The 7,787-nt window shown below is 42.3% G+C and overlaps 1 pseudogene; it reads left to right on the top strand.

Moving 5' to 3' along the window:
• The first annotated feature begins 498 nt into the window (after positions 1-498).
• LOC122133880 overlaps positions 499-7,787 on the top strand; it is a 28,773-nt pseudogene continuing 21,484 nt past the window's right edge.

Here is a 7,787-nt window from a genome sequence, read left to right as displayed (position 1 = left end):
AGGAAATATTGTGAGATTGTGGAGAAAGAAAGAAGAGAAATGGAAGAGGACAGAACGGACTGGAAGTACGCTGCACCTGATACCGGGAAGAGATTTTTACGACGCAGAAGGAAGGGCGACTGCAGGAGAAAAAAGGAATGAGGAGAGAAAGAGATGGAGGGAACCAGTCACAGGTATTGTGTGGAAAAAAGGAGAATGAGGTAGGACACATTAGGAAAGCGGGGAGGAAGAAAAATGCAAACGAGTGGATATTGGCGTAGGCAGAGGTGGAATAAACTAGATAAAGAAGGGGGGATAGAAGTAAGAAAAGAAGGGCAAATAATGGAAAAAGGAGGAGGAAAAATGAAGTTATTAATAGATGAGGACAGAGGGAACGTGTAGAAAAGGCAGAGGATGAGTGCCAAGAGAAAAATAGAATAAAGTGACGACATGAAAAGGAAGTGGAGATGTGAAACAACAAGGTGGCAACCACGTAGAACGAGACCGAGAAAGAAGATTATGAGGAAGCAAGAGAGTGAGAATACGGCAAGGGAAGTAGCAGAGAAAGATGAAGTAGAATATAGGAAAAGAGGCAAAAGAAAAGAACAGGTAGAATAGATAATAGGATGGATAATTGTAAGGATGAAATTGGGGAGGGAGGTAGGGAGTAGAGGGTAGAGGGAAGTGGAAGCTAGAAGACGAGAGGGGAGATGGGAAAGCACGAGAGGAAGGTGCAGAAAAGAGGAACAATGGAATTTACAAAGTCGAAAATAGAAGAGTAAAAAGGGGAGGAAGAGGAAGGTAAGTGAGACGAAGGCACAGAGTATATTGTAGACAAGGAAATTACGAGTGGAAACGAGAAGGGGAAGCAAGAATAGAACGCAATGAGCAAGAAGACAAGTTCAAGAGCGAAGGAAAGTTCAAATTAAATCGTGTTTAAATTGAGAGAATGGGGCGGTAGGAAGAGTGTGTTGAGCAGGCGACCCCAGTGTGAGCAGGCGGTCTCAGCGCACCTCACTGCTCATCGCGCACTGCGAGAGCGGGCCTCTTGATTGGTTAGGTTTGTTGTTCCATGCTACAGGATGGATGGGATGGGAGGAGGTGGAACCTGCTTTCATTGAGACAAGGGCGGACTGCAGGGCAGGGCGGCGGATCACTGAAGGGCCACGCCTTCCAGAACATGCTGCCTCATGGCTCCATGGCTTTTCATAACCTTCATTTGAAGAGAAAAAGGGCTTTCAGTAAAACCTCAGAGCAGCCTTCAACTCTAGATAAAGACTCTCTGCCAAGGTTTGCTTGTGAATAAATATGCTTCTTAAAGTAGATTCATGGACAGATAGCTGAGGTGCATGTACAGCATGTGGTGTGTACGCACAGATTAGATTTGGTTAGTGTTGCCTTGTCATGTACTTGTTATGTGCATGGTTAGCCAGCAGTTGACAGTGACTGATTCGTTCTAATGCTTCAAACTGTCGTACTGCATGCATGGTGTGGTTTCACAGTGCTGTACAGCACAACACAGGTTCAGAGAGACATCAAAGAACTCAGCCCATGACACATCACCCATTACAAGAAGACAACCATCACAATGTGTACACCAGTTTATTGGTCTACTGTTGCTGCTTAGCTACCAGATGATGGCTAACGTCTGTTAAATATGGGGCTAAACACACAGAGTGCTAGGCTACAGGCGAACAGATTAAGTAATTTTCACTTGTAAATCAGATGCTTAGCCCTAACACTTTCTCTGTCCTCAAGGTGTACCTTTATTGCAGGAGTTAAAGGAAGACGTTTGATTCCCTGGCATAGTCTTATCTTTGAGTACCCCTGTGTTGGAAATTGGACCAGCATAGGATTGGTTGGTTATGCATACTGGTATAGCGCAGTGTCCCAAGCACAAACTACTTAACTATATCGGCCAGTCAGTCCTCCAGCAAGTACTTCCCCGTTTGTCATCCAGCATCACCAACATGCTGGCCACATCAACGTGTAGGACCAGCACCTAACAAACCTGGATAAACGCATGGGAATTCCACTTCTAGGAAGCTTGCGGTCTTTTGCCAGCCTTTTCAGTTGGGAATCGTGGTGGCCCTTTAATGGCACCCTGCCTTCCCTGTGTTAATGTTCAATCCTGAGAGCTTCTGACACAATGGCTGAGTCCTTGCCATGTGACCTACATGCCCCATATCCCATGCTGCATCTCTTGTGAGATTCACCATCACCAGCCGGAAGCACCCGCTATCGTGAATTTGCATGCAAACAAGCACACTGCTAGACATTATACCTGGCGAGCTTATTACATGATTTCATTGCTACCATATTAAACCAGCTTGTTTTTCATAACATTGTTAACTTTTTTCACTTAAAAGTGTCGACCCTTTACATATCTGTTCCACTGATCTGACCTGAAATACGTTACGGGGCGAAAATGCTACTTGTAAATGAGCGACATTTCGCATGAATACGTTAGGAAAATACACCTGGCATGGACTGTTTCTTCTCAAAGATCTTGTTCAGACTGAGCTATAAATGAAAAGAAGCCCGTTGACGGCTCACTTGAATATGTCATTTCTATCGCAGCTTTTCCTGTCAACCTTAGAGTAACGGCAGACCTGAGGAGCTATCAGCAGACTGCAAAGAAAGAAAGGCTGAGTGACAGTCAGTCGTTTTAAACCACTGAAAGAGCATCTTTGATTGATAGCTGCTCCACTTTCAGACACAGCACTGGCAGTGCTCTGAAGGCTATCAGCAGATTGGCGGGCTGTGTTTACGTACCCCAATTCCAGGACACTCCCCCTGCCGCTGTGTGCCTGGCTGCGTGTCTCCTCCGGAGGTGATCATGAAGCAGGGTCTCACCTCCGCGCGTCAAGGTCACGGGACTGAACCACTTCCTCCGTCCGCACACCGCCTGGGACCTCGATGTGAGGACAGTTCCTCATTGGCCAGGGCAGCTGTGGACACCGCTCCCCCCGCTTGTCACTTTAAACCAGTGTCTCCAGGTACACAGGCAAACGAGAGATGATACTCATTACAGATTGATTCAAGGTGACATGCAGGGGTTTATTTAGGTTACAGGCTATCAACACTGCAATACCACATCCTGAAAGGCCGCAAACCACTCCTTCAAAGCTTCAAACCTGCTGATTTATAAGAGATTCCGGAGTTTCTGTAAGAAACAGAGATGCTTTTCCCACTGTTGCGTGATGGCACACCTATCCAAATTCACCTGTCTCTAATAGTCTTTCAAACACTAGAAAGCACCGATATTGTCCCTTGTTATATCCTGACCTAGGTCAGGGTTACTTAACCCTGTTCCAGGAAAACCCACTGTCCTGGTCGAGTTTAGCTCCAACCTTAAAGCAAACACACCTTGCACCTAGGAGAATCTCTTGCAGGAGCGATCTTGTACTATTAACCCATTAAAGGCAGGTTAAATGAAGCGCAGGGGTGGACTTTGGTAACAAAAACTCTGTAAAACAATTGGGTCTCCGGGAGCAGGAATAAATAAGCCCCTGACCTACAATGTAGAATTTTTCTTTGTTCAGTTTCACAAGCCCTTTTCCCCCTAAGTCCCCTAAAAACATACCATGCCCTTTTCATTCAATAGATTCTCAGCAATCTCCTCCGATGACATTTAGCATAAATAGTCTAATCTAGTGTGTGTAAGTTTACAAGCTTAATTGCTAGGTTTGGTCTATCTGTAATATTTAGGAGATGCCGTGTGAAAACTAGCTTAGAGTACCGTAGTAGTAGGCTTATCAATGAGAGCAAATCCACTGAGGCAAGAATGAAAAGATTTCTTGCATTTCTATTCTCAGGCTCTAAACTATTAGTACTTTCTATTAATTTTCCCAAAACAAAGGACCCCCGACCAATTACTCCTTCTTCTTGTCTGAAAAATCAAACCCTACCAGATGAATCATATCATTCAGATCCATCTGAACTCAAGTCCTTCTGTTCATTGGCTAGCTCTAAACATCCAGAGTTCTCAGGACAGGGATCACCATCATACTAAACCAGGTGTGTAGGTCAAACTCAATTCTGGTGAGGACCAGAGTTCTCCTTACAGAGGTTCTGTTCCAACCCTCTCTGCAAACAACACACATACCATGTTAGTCCAAATAATCGCCTGCCTGACAAGGACTGTTGATTAGTTGGATCAGGTGTTGTTTATAATGTAGGGTGAATCTAAACGCTAGGAGTGCTCCTGCCCTCCGAGGAATTTGATATTGACACACCCTGTGCTAAAACTAACAGATTAATGAGTAACATTAAAAGAGTCGTAACACCGCAAGACAAAATCTCTCAAACAGTCTTCTTCAGAACTTCTACAGTCACTAGAGAGGTAAAAAAAAACCTCCGGTATACACTCATAAAATTATTAAGACACCTCTGAGTGGAAAACAATAGTTGATGATATGGAGCTCCTTTAAAGTGTTACCGATTCCCCTACGTCTATTTCGCACTTTGTACAAGAGAAACTCTTTACAGATTCTTAAAAGATTAGCTCCTAGCTTGGTATCTGATCTCTCGGCAACCTCTTCCTGTGCAAGGGGGGGCATGTTTCACGTGTGTGTGGGTCGCGGGTAGTTTAAATCGCGACGTTTCATTACTTGGGAGACCCCAGTTGAGGTGCTCGTGGGATATGCTTATTTTTTTTCTTTGGTAGTTTTTGTTTCGCCATGGCTAGGGAGTAGTACATGCCGAAGTTGTTCACGATTACAGGTACAGGCATGGCAATCGTCAGCACACCTGCCAGGCACCCAGTGCACCACACCCGCTTCCATATGGTCGTCTGAGGGTATCATATCGCCATAGCCGAGGGTTGTCCATCGTTCCACGGCCCACCAAAGCCAATGGGGATGTTCTGAAGGGTGTGTTAGTTACATGGCTCAGATCGTTGAGGTTTCCTTGCCAAAACGTTCAGCATAGTAGATCATAGTTGCAATGTAATACTCCGAGGCGCAAGGAAAATATGAGGAGGATAACGTCCATTGGTACTACTGGCACGAAGCGTGTGTCCGAAGTACCCTCAAACCCACAAGTGGGTCGCGTCCGCTTTGTAAATATACTTAGAATTCTCACGATCGCACCACACTGAGGAAACCCTAACTACATCTTTTTGCTGCTTTGGAGGAGAGTCCGCTCCAGACCCTACCTCCCAGTAGAAGGGGAGGATGGCCACAAAGTCGATGATGTGAGGGCATTTCTGATCAAAATTGTTAATTTGTTTGGACAGGACAGGTGAGTCACTTCGAGATTAAGAAATTCCAAAAAACAAAATGGGTGAACCACTGCGCGCACTTTTCCCTCAACATAGGTTGACCCTGCACCGCATAGTCCGTCGCGGGAAAGACATGCGTCGTGTTCGTCATTGCCCCCATGTAAGTCTCTAATGCGGTTGTATGTGATGGGAATTAGAAGGGCCTCATGAGTCTCCCAAACAGAAATGTAGTAATGGACACAAAATGAAGAACAAAGATGCAAATGCTACCCACTGTGGGAAAAAGAGAGAGAGAAATGTTATGTAAGACCTTAATGAAACAGTCATCAAAAAATGACAATATGTCTTCCAAACTTGTATAACATTCTTTCTTCTGTGGAACACAATAGGGAAAATTTTGGAGGATAGCACTGGTCTACACTGATAGCGTTCGTATGACTTCAGAATAATACATACTTACTTACATTTAACTTACTCAATAAATACAACAAAATGACAGAATGACAGAATTCCTTTAATGCTTGTTCTTTGAATTCCTTACAAAACAGCTGTAAAACACAGTTCAGCTATAAATAGGTTTTGTATTTTTTCCCAATATTAAGCCAGACAAAAATAAATCAATTACAACATCATGAAAACACGAATTGCTCATAAACACCCCTTTCAGCAGAATTCAGAGGAAGTACACTTGGATAATGTCATGTCTTCAGTTCCTCAACGTGCTTCTGAAAAGTGCCACGTCAACAAATTGGGGGCTTAACAGCTGAAACTCAAGGTGACTGTGCGCTCTCAAGGAGAGCATAGAATGACAGAAAGTCACCAATATGGACTGCCCCTCCACCACTTTGGGATAGAATTTAACCATAGTTCCCCTCACCAGGGACTCCTGGTCAGCCCTCTGGCAAGGTTACCACATGCAGATTTGGTGAGATGGTCCCTCTAGGTGTCCTTGAAAGTGGATGTAGGGAGGCTTGCACCACTTACACGGCAGCTTAATGTAAGACAGAACTACAAGCATGGACAGATGGGAACTGGATTTCAGTATGGGGAGCCCCACCACAGGATGCCGGAATACTGGCTAGTGGTGAAATTACATATAGTGCAAGTTGGCCATGTTTTCCCTACCTTGGGATCTTCTCTGGCAACTGAGAAAAGCTCCATCCATTATGTGTATGCCTTGATTATTCTGCTCACAAATTAAATATTAAATAAGGCTGTGAAATCTCAATGACAAATCATCCATCAGCACATAATAGAAATTCAGTGCATTCTTGGAATTTTTTAATAATATTTTCAAAAAAAATAAAAAAAAATTGTTGGTTTATTCTTGCTTGCCTGTTTAGAAGTCAGTACTACAATACTAGGGTTTTCTGGGTGGCTGCTTACCAAGTCTCAGTTGGTCCCTTTAATGTAAATATATGGGTAAATAGATTTTCTCACCCATTTTATCTTCCACCAGGCAAAAAACTGTGAGTCAGATCACTTTGGAAGTAGTACAAAACACCCCCTTCTTAACAGTCCGCTTGGTTTGATGTATCTCATTTTCAAGTCAAAGCCAAAGTTTATGCTTGGAACTTGTTCAAATCACTAAACTCTAAATATAAACAATGCCTTGGCAAACAGCACTACCAAATGCATGACATGCTAATTTCTAAACAAAAATACAATTCTTGACCTATTTTCAATTATTAAAAGTAGTGCTGTCAAACGATTAATCAGCGATTAATCGCCATCCATAATAAAAGTTTTTGTTTACATAATATGTGTATACTGTGCATATTTATTATGTATATATAAATATAAACACATGCATGTATATATATATATATATATATATAAAACGGCATATTAAATATATTTATATATAATATAAAATATAAGAATATGAATACATAAATGTATAGATGCAAATATTTTCAAAATATATACTGTATGTGTGTGTATTTCTATATACATATTAAATATACACAGTCACATACATATAAGCAGTTATGTGTTGGATGCGTATTAATCATTTTATAGCGTTGCGCACTAATAAAAAGCAACCATTCCAGATTGACCATTTTTGTAAACAATTCACTCAAACGATTATGACCCATCACCCCTTGACCAAATTTCACTGTATCATAACTGAACCATAAACAATTACAAATGATTTTCATTCATTTAATTATATGCATTTACAATATGTAAGCTAGTATCAAATATCAATGTTTTTTTGCTCATGTTTCATTTTTTCATGAAGTTTCAAAGCATTAATACACCTTCTCTGCCCTGATCTGCCTCTGGTTCTGACGGCTAGCAACACCTCTCAGTTCTTTGGTTCACCCATAGCCTTCTTCCACAGGCAGTTAATATCTAGGGTCAGCCAGTGCTTAGTCTAACAGACACTTTATTCCCTAGATGTGCCTCGTTTCCTGTGTTTGTAGTGAGTATAAAACTTTTTATCTGAAGAAGCCTACGAGTCACCTACATACACAAAACGCACATAAATAACATTTCTTTCATCAGCTTATTTACGATCGCTTTGACCTTTGAAAATGCTGAGAGTTATGGAAATGAAGGGAAACTCGGCTTTGGAAGC

This window comes from Cyprinus carpio, chromosome B25, assembly GCF_018340385.1.
Source record: "Cyprinus carpio isolate SPL01 chromosome B25, ASM1834038v1, whole genome shotgun sequence".
NCBI classification, from domain to species: domain Eukaryota; kingdom Metazoa; phylum Chordata; class Actinopteri; order Cypriniformes; family Cyprinidae; genus Cyprinus; species Cyprinus carpio.
Note: the sequence above shows the minus strand (reverse complement) of the source record. Positions and strands in the feature narration are given on the sequence as shown.